Genomic DNA, 6,730 nt, shown 5'->3' with positions numbered 1-6,730 from the left:
TCGACTATAGCAGCAACCTGGACTGGACAGCACCGGCCTTTTTTGTAGTCTAACAGCCAATGAAGACATCAAGCCCTGTAACAAAACATGCAATAAGTTTCACATTCAAGAGCAGCACCATTGATTGAGGCACATTGCGAATGATGACTGACACCAAAGTTGACTTTATTTACAAGACCACCAACAGGAAGCAAACACACCACTGTTGATTTTATTCACAAGAATGCCCACATGATGCATGACGATTCAAAACAAACCAAAAAATGGCTCTGACTAGACTCAACAGCTTTTACTCTTACAGAAAAATGTACCAACATTTTGCAAGATTCTGAGTTCGGTGGCCATTTTAAAGCAGGGTTGCCAAAGATGACTTACTGATCGCAACAGAGACCGTATGTACACTTGTCGTTTGCATCTATGGGTGTCTGGCTACTTGGCTTTTGTCAACAATTTAGAATGCATGCAGCTTTTCTTTGTGTAGTTAAAAAAATAAATAAAAAGCCTGACACTGCATATTTAAGTCAATTTGGTTTCAGCCTAACTTTACAATTGTCTTGTCATTGAGAATGTCTCAAATGATTCCAGTTTGTATGCACGATAGACTGCCAATGCCAATGTTTAAAATGGACCACTTGAATTCAGTTCACAGTTTAATTGCAGTTCAGTGGTACACACACAATTACAGTACAAACAGTTCATTTCATGATTAAAAAAACAACAGTAAAACAACAATATTGCAAAATGACGCGGCGCTGAGAGAAAGAAAGCGGCATCATGCAGATAGCCAGTGTGCACACCCAGTGAAAAAGTGGAGGGAGGGAGGGAAGGAAAGAAAGGACAAAAGAAAAAACGCAGTCATACTCTCCTTAAATGCTGGCTGGGCGCTTTGCCCTCGCCGCATCCGCACCCGTCCGTCTCGTGTCGGCCGCTCATCACGGGCGAAGGTTGGCTCCCCCCACGGCCGGTATTCGACGTTTGGACTCATCCTCCGCCTTGTGCCACTGCAAAAAGAAAAACGGCTCTGTTGCATGCGGTTCACTTTGTGGACGTACTCATTACCTGTCTATTAAAGCTTGCTCCTATTTTAAGCTCCCTTCATTAATAGCGTATGCACACATGAATGGTTTTGTTTTCTTTTTATGTCTGTTCCTATATGAAGAATTCAATGCTTATAATTTCTTTCTTTGTCGTAAAGTGCTTTGAGCTGCATTTCTTGTATGAAAGGTGCTCTACAAATAAAGTTTTTTATTATTACCCTCTGGTCCCGCGGTCCTGTCCAGTCCCTCTCTGTGCAGGCACTTGTCCGATCCAGTGCCCCAGCAATCCTGAAAGGCAGACATATTGTGTTGGTTTTGGCAAGGGGAAAAATTCCACTAGCACCCCCCCAACCTAGACTAAGGTAAGTTTGAATCAGGTAACTAGCGGCACGCACGGGCTGGCGCATGTCTCATACGGCCCTCCCGCATTGGAGCAATCCGGGTTATGAAATGTTTAACCCCTTACAAAAAGGGAGGGAGGGAGGGAGGGAGAGAGCGGGAGGAGATGAAAAGAGGCTTTGGTGCGCACTTAAGCGCAACCGGCCAGTTCCCCCTGAGTAGAGCTGGCTTGGCCCCGAGACGAAAAAAGAGGAAAACGTGACGTCACGGAGAGTGTCACGGAGAATCTCCTTGTCCTCGACACCGTCGACGACACTGGGACCCAGTCTGGCAGACATTATACCCTGGTATTCCACAAAGGGCAAGATATAGCCACGTTCCACCCTGAGTGCACCAGGCCATGCAGGTACTGCCGGGCGCGTTGGAGGGAGGGGGGGAGAGAGAGAGAGAGAGAGAGAGAGAGAGAGAGCGAGAGAGAGCGAGAGAGAGCGAGAGAGAGAGAGGGGGGGGAAGGGAAGGGAGAAAGGGTTGCAGGGGGTGTCTACTTTGCCGATTCGTATCTAGAGGGTCACAGCAACCCAAATGCCCGTGCGTGCTACTAGTTACCCTATTCAAATAGACAGGGGTAGGGAAAGCACAAAAGAAAAACCGAAGTCATACTCCCCGAAACGCTGGCTGCATCTGCACCCATCAGTCTCGTGTGGGCCGCTCGTCACGGGCCAAGGTCCGGGTCTGCTCCGGCCGGTGTTGGACTCGTCTTCCGCCTCGCACAAGTGCAAAAAGACAAACGGCACTCAGTTGCCTGCGGCGCACTTCTGTCAACGTACTCATGACCTGCCCCCTCCCTGGTCTTGTGGGTGCAGCCCAGTCCCTCTCGGTGCAGGCTGGCGCTCGCCCCATCCGCCGCCCCGGCAACCCTGAACGGCAGACAAATAAGGAAATCAAATTAAAACTAACAAGTGTGTTGCATATTGGATTGCCATGTCACCACCACCTCTGGCCAGCCTTGGCCAGTCATACATCAGGCTCCTCTTCAGCACTTGGCGACTGCTTTCTTTGGGTGATTCCTTCCTTTGCACCCCGCTCACCAATCGCGGGTCTGGTGGCCTCCGTCCACCGGCTCTTCGTTTCATACATCGTCTCTTCCACCTTGCAAGACAAGCACAAAAGTCTCGCTGCGCCGTCGCTTGCGCTTGCCGTCGCTTGCGCTTGCCGTCGCTTGCGCTTGCCGTCGCTTGCGCTTGCCGTCGCTTGCGCTTGCCGTCGCTTGCGCTTGCCGTCGCTTGCGCTTGCCGTCGCTTGCGCTTGCCGTCGCTTGCGCTTGCCGTCGCTGCGCGGTCGCTTGCGCTTGCCGTCGCTGCGCGGTCGCTTGCGCTTGCCGTCGCTTGCGCGGTCGCTTGCGCTTGCCGTCGCTTGCGCGGTCGCTTGCGCGGTCGCTTGCGCGGTCGCTTGCGCTTGCCGTCGCTGCGCGGTCGCTTGCGCTTGCCGTCGCTGCGCGGTCGCTTGCCGTCGCTGCGCGTTTGGCACTCAATGAGGGCTGCACAACATTTTGGAAAATCAATGATATGGCAGTATTGGGCCAGACCACTGCATTGAGGCAAGTTGTGCAAAATTCTTGGATGGAGGTTAACTATTTGATCGCAATAAGATCAGTTAGATGAGTTAACTTTAACTTACATCAATGACTTAGTCTTAACTCATTACAAATAGTTAGGCAAGAAAGCATGTTTCGTTTGAGACATGAAAAAAAAAAAATCTTTGCTGTCTTAAAGTGCATGTCAATAACCTAGACCACCATATGGCAGTTTTCCAATACACGTGCAGCCCTACACACATGTCACCATTGGTGTCCAAATGGCAGCCTCGGGTCAACTTGATCAACACACCACACGACTGAACACGACACTGCTTTGTAGGACTAAACATCAATGGCAACATTTCGTGATTGATTTCATGAATTTGCGTCAAAGAATTCTGAATTTGTTTCAGTATGCAGCCCTCAAGCAGACATTGGGACACCGCTGGTGTAATTAAAAAAAAAAAAAAAAAAAAAAATCCATTTCACACGAAGCTGCGCAGGTCGACGCCTCCAGGGAAGCGGGTCTCCCTCAGAACTCGGCGACTTCAGAGCGATGCCACAGCGGTCCGTTCACCTCTGATCAGATCGTGTCACATCCCGGTCGCCATCTGCAGAAACAGAAACAAATGTTAGGAACTCAAAGAGCACCCCAAGTTGTCGGTCACTTGCTTACTTGATCACAGCGGCTAGCTCCTATTGGTGAGCGTCGCCCGGTCGGATGGGGCCGTGCGTCACCCCCCCCCTTTTGCGTCCGGCCTGCAAATGGCAGAACATGCAATGAGTTGGGCGCTGCTCGCATCACTACGTCTTCCTCGTGGACCCGCTCGCCCAAACACCGCCCCCTCACCTAGAGAACAAAGGACACACAGCTTAGATCAAGCACGACAGCGGTAGGTTAGAAAAAGACTAAATGCTACCGTCTCGCTCCAATGCTGTCCTACACCTAGGGGAGAACAAAGAACGCAAGTACCACAGCGGTGGTAGGTTAGGGTTAGATGACGTGCAACAGTGGCAGGTTAGAAAAAGACAAAATGGTACAAGTCAAATTGCAAAATTGGACATTCGGGATCGGCTCGCTCCGACGCCGCCCTACACCGATGGGGGAGAACAAAGAACGCAGCGAGCACGACAGTGGCAGGTTAGAAAAAGACACAAAATGGTACAAGTCATATGGCAAGCTTGGACATTGGGCTCCGCGTCAAAATTCAGTTTTGTCTCCATCCAAGTCACCACGTCCTCCCCCAAGTGAGCCGTGAATGGCAACCAAGCACAAGACACCGCTGGATCCAGATAAGCCAAAAACCTCTTAAGCAAGACCAACCGTCAGACCCCCAAACACTGTCCCCACCTGCAACCTTTCCGTCGTGCACCCATAACCAAAGGCAACCACACTGCCCCCTCCTGGGCACACGATCCGCACATGTTGACTTTTGCAGCGTGCTGCTTGATTCTTGACTTGATATGGCATTGCTCCTATGGATATGGCATTGCTCCTATGGATATGGCATTGCTCCTATGGATATGGCATTGCTCCTATGGATATGGCATTGCTCCTATGGATATGGCATTGCTCCTATGGATATGGCATTGCTCCTATGGATATGGCATTGCTCCTATGGATATGGCATTGCTCCTATGGATATGGCGCTGCGCCTTTGGACAGGCCGCTGCGCCTTTGGACAGGCCGCTGCGCCTTTGGACAGGCCGCTGCGCCTTTGGACAGGCCGCTGCGCCTTTGGACAGGCCGCTGCTCCTTTGGACAGGCCGCTGCTCCTTTGGACAGGCCGCTGCTCCTTTGGACAGGCCGCTGCTCCTTTGGACAGGCCGCTGCTCCTTTGGACAGGCCGCTGCTCCTTTGGACAGGCCGCTGCTCCTTTGGACAGGCCGCTGCTCCTTTGGACAGGCCGCTGCTCCTTTGGACAGGCCACTGCTCCTTTGGACAGGCCACTGCTCCTTTGGACAGGCCATTGCTCCTTTGGACAGGCCATTGCTCCTTTGGACAGGCCATTGCGCCTTTGGACAGGCCATTGCGCCTTTGGACAGGCCATTGCGCCTTTTCATGTGGAATACTTATTCCATTCGGCTCCTCTTGCAGCCTACAAAAACACAGACAGACATTAATTGTGTGCTGGGAAGCTAAAACTCGACAACCATTGTGTGTTGGGAAGCTGAAACTTGACAAAAACAGGTTTTCACCTGATTTAGGACTACTCTTCCTCCGTGTCCTCAACATCACTGAAAGGGCTCCTTCAAGAGCCTCCTGCTTGCTTTGTACAGAAGGATGCTGGCTGGGCGGCCTGTTTTAGTGCTACAAAAGACAAGCAAATGATTGCAACAAAAATAGACATTGAGTAGAGTGCCAATGGCATGATTTTTTACCAACAATTATACATACTAGGAGTTTTACATTTGAAAAAAATATTATATTGTAGTAAGTTACGATAATCTATCAAACTGATAGTTAATACTTTAATTTGATACATTCTAAGTAGTTTTACATTTGAAAAAATACATAATCATGACAAGAATTATTAAAGCTTATAATTCATATTTTAATTTCATCATCTACAACTCACCTCACATTGGACAGATGATCCAGGTTGGCGGCGTGGCGTCCAAAACGGGAGAAAATAACCCGCCGCGCAAACGTTTGTTGCGTAACGGAACGAGCGGGCGGGCGGGCGGTCGGGCGCCATCTTTGAATGGATTTGGTCCGATTTGGACATGACGTAACATATACGTTGCATTCACCAGCAGTTTGCATGGCACGGAAATGGCACACGGATAATATAAAATAATTAAAAAATGGTTTAGTTGACTAGAGTCAAACTAACATTTCCTATAGTCAGACAAACGCGCGCTTATCGGCGGCGTCATTTACGAACCTTCTATAGACAGACGAATGAAAAAATGCTGGCCAGCATGAAAAAAAACAACCGCGAAAGACATTTAAAATACCACCAAAACGCGCAACGACGCGACGCAAAGTGGATTGTGGCGTGCCGTGCCGTGCCGTGCCGAAACCTCAAGCACTCCCTGGACAGCGAAAATCCTGCAAGAAATAATAAATGGCATCGTAAGAAACTGCAAACATTTGCTCACGGGCTAAATGGCCTGCGGCCTACAATTTACCTCCAGGCCCACCGTCGCGGTGGACGTGACGTTGCCGAGTCACGAGAGTACGACAATCCTGCGACAAACAAAATAAATTGAAAAAAAAGGCTTGTGAGAAAAAGCAACAAAGCGTGCCGTCGTGAGAAACGGCAGGAGACGACAAACATTTGCTAGCATGCTCGCTTACCTGAGAAACCGTCCGCCGCCGCCGCCGGCCCGCGCTCGGTGGCACCTGCATATGATAACTCCCCTTGAGCGAGCACACCTGTCTTCAATTGACCTAAAGCCCTGACGTCACATCCGTCGATTCAAATCTTCTTCTCCTGATCGTCCAACGGCGCTCGGCACACTGACGCCACCAGGTGGTCGCCAGGTGTCATGGTGACTACTGTGGAAAGGGTGGCTTCGGACTATCCGTTGAAACTTTCAACACCGAACATGTTTGGATGGAGGATACCCTATCAATAGGACCAAATCTCCTTTGGTTTCCGAGCAGGCTCTGGTCGAGTGGTTAACGCCATTGCCTTCAATCAAATGAAAATATTTGTATCGAGTATATTTGTATTGTATATTTGTAAACGTGCTTTTGTTGTGCAATTAACCCTTTATTTATTTATTCTCTTTTTTTTTAACCTCGTGTAGTGTACCTACACATATTGTC

General features: G+C 49.7%; 1 long non-coding RNA gene across 7 annotated transcripts; it reads right to left on the bottom strand.

Annotated features, from left to right (window-relative positions):
- Positions 1-144: 144 nt before the first annotated feature.
- Positions 145-6,730, bottom strand: LOC148399952 (uncharacterized). 7 transcript variants are annotated; one of them, XR_015858069.1, is made up of 7 exons: positions 6,257-6,730; positions 6,088-6,145; positions 5,152-6,007; positions 3,629-5,051; positions 2,037-3,563; positions 1,256-1,325; positions 145-1,001 (listed from the first exon to the last, which is right to left on the bottom strand). It is a non-coding gene; the product is annotated as an uncharacterized LOC148399952 (long non-coding RNA). The 7 variants fall into 7 exon arrangements; XR_015858065.1 differs by having other exon boundaries at positions 1,256-2,140; positions 2,211-3,563; positions 6,257-6,728; XR_015858067.1 differs by having other exon boundaries at positions 1,256-2,293; positions 2,371-3,563; positions 6,257-6,728.

Source organism: Syngnathus floridae, chromosome 4, assembly GCF_059516105.1.
Source record: "Syngnathus floridae isolate MCC-2025c chromosome 4, RoL_Sflo_1.0, whole genome shotgun sequence".
NCBI classification, from domain to species: Eukaryota; Metazoa; Chordata; class Actinopteri; order Syngnathiformes; family Syngnathidae; genus Syngnathus; species Syngnathus floridae.
The sequence above is the reverse complement of the archived record's forward strand: the minus strand, read 5'-3'. Positions and strand labels throughout refer to the sequence as shown.